Source organism: Trachymyrmex septentrionalis, unplaced genomic scaffold, assembly GCF_001594115.1.
Source record: "Trachymyrmex septentrionalis isolate Tsep2-gDNA-1 unplaced genomic scaffold, Tsep1.0 scaffold171, whole genome shotgun sequence".
In the NCBI taxonomy this organism is placed as follows: Eukaryota; Metazoa; Arthropoda; class Insecta; order Hymenoptera; family Formicidae; genus Trachymyrmex; species Trachymyrmex septentrionalis.
The window spans coordinates 9,441-11,631 of record NW_017304876.1 but is presented as its reverse complement, the minus strand read 5'-3'; the positions used below and the strand labels follow the sequence as shown (position 1 = coordinate 11,631).

The 2,191-nt window shown below is 31.9% G+C and overlaps 1 protein-coding gene across 1 annotated transcript in view; it reads left to right on the top strand.

Moving 5' to 3' along the window:
- LOC108746444 overlaps positions 1 to 2,191 on the top strand; it is a 5,925-nt gene that overhangs the window by 3,367 nt on the left and 367 nt on the right. The gene's annotated exons all lie outside the window — the stretch shown is intronic.

The window sequence follows — 2,191 nt, the reverse complement described above, 5'->3', positions numbered from 1 at the left end:
AGATATTCAAATTTTAATTAATATAAATATATTATAAAAAATGTCAAATTTAATTCCATTTGTTCTTAATATTTTCTTCAATTTAATATTATATTATTTTAAATGAGTAAGCAATATCTTTATTAAGGCAAATGAAAGATATGAAAAATATGAAAATCAGATCTTTTATAGAATTTTAGAGAACTTCGATGAATCTAAAGCAGCCTTGGTCAATGCCGCGTGAAATGTTTTCCTTGTAAGATTCTATAAACAATCGTACGTTCTGAGCAACGGAACGAAAATATCTGCAGTCGTATTTGCCTTTCTGAGGCGGTAACCGGATACAAATTCCAATAGACCGGAACAGTTCCAGACGCGCGCATTATTACGCTGTCGGACATCAGAATTAGTATTCATATTGACATGCAACGAGGGAAGATCAATCTTTTGAAGAAGCAAAAGCGAGTGACGTGAATAGGATCGTCAATCCTATTATACATAGCGTCAATCAAAGACGAAATCACGGGTAATGCGCAAATTTGACAGAAATAAAGCGTTCGTTCGTCCACACAATTTATTTGCGATCCATCAAATAATTTTTCCTACTCTCTTTCAATTTCATTCGTTCATGTTTCGGCATATCATGCTGATGATAGTATAATAAAGTAGCCAATTAAATTAAATACAAAATTAGATATCAAGTTGTCTCCAGAAACCCTATTCTTGAGCACTATGAATAATTTTTGCATACGAAAAAGACAGTTTCTCGATTGTGATTGATCGATTGTATAGGAAATTGCTATTTTTGTATGCGATATCTGTTCAAGAATAGGGCTCCAGATCGAATTACATTGCGTTGATTCATTTTCTTATTAATTATCGATGCAATTCGCGATGCAATTGCCACAAACGAACGTACACAGTGGAGGTAGATGTCACCAGAAGTACATCTGTCGATATATCTCCCGACATGATTCTATTCTTCTTCATATCGAGAAAGATAATTCTTCATATCACTACGAATTGTCTATTAAGAGGGTGAATTTTGAATTATTCACAAAACTTCGGAAATCTCAAAGACAATAATTAATCTACGGCATTAGAATATTTCAAATGACATAGTAATTAATTTAAATGGGCATATTGTGATGAAACAATTAGATTTGCAAAGATAACTTTGAATTTTTTGTAACCCATTTTCAGAATCTATCTAAATCAATATTATCTGTTTAAGAGTTGAATATCTGTTTGCATGTATATATATATTTTATTTTGTATTGAAGTGCACGATAATCGCATATATAATAAATACAACGTATGCAATCGACGAGCACCTGGATTTGCACACAATGCATTATGCAGATTTTATTAATTATACGTGGTAAATGTTATATTGTTTCTAATTTGATATAGAACGCGTGCATAATTACTACATAGGATGATGTTTGCGACAAGCAGCATGCGGTAAACACGCGTTTGTACCGACCCGTTATTAATCATGTAACGTTCATACGCGAATTTTGTCGCGTCAGCAACAGGCGCAATGATTTCCCTGCCAGTTTGAGTTCTATAATTTGAGGTAAATGAAAGAATTACTTGAGCTAATATCCGTATTCATGAAAAATAAATTACATCTGTTTGTCAGCTAGAAAACTCAATACATGCAAATAATAGCTTTTAAAAAATTAAAAGTAACATTTTAAAAAACTATACACGCGCGATATATTCGCGAAAAATATCGGTTTAGAGATCTCACGCCGTACACAGAAGTGGCGCGTAAAGACAAATTTTCTGTAGCGTTCTTTTAAGGTCAAACGAGTTCTCGTTGTGAAAATTCTTAAGATTGAAGATTATCAGCTGTGAACGCGTGACGGAGTTGCGCCACGCTCGTGAGTTGCAAATTTGGCGCAAACAGAAATTTGTTTAAGTTTATTTTAACATCAATTCTATTTTTGCATAAAATCAATTATTAAATACATTAACAATTTGCGCGTAACAAATGTTACAAATAGATATTTACAACTATGTACTATGATACTACATATATTATTAAATAGATGCAGAATTAGGACAGAATCAAAGAAATGAATGCAATTAAATACATCGTGCGTTTCGTGTATTTATATAATCTTGTTTATCATTAATTTATTGATTGCTTCATTGCATTAACGTATCTTGAACTACTTTTGTCTATTATACTGCAATTATAAAA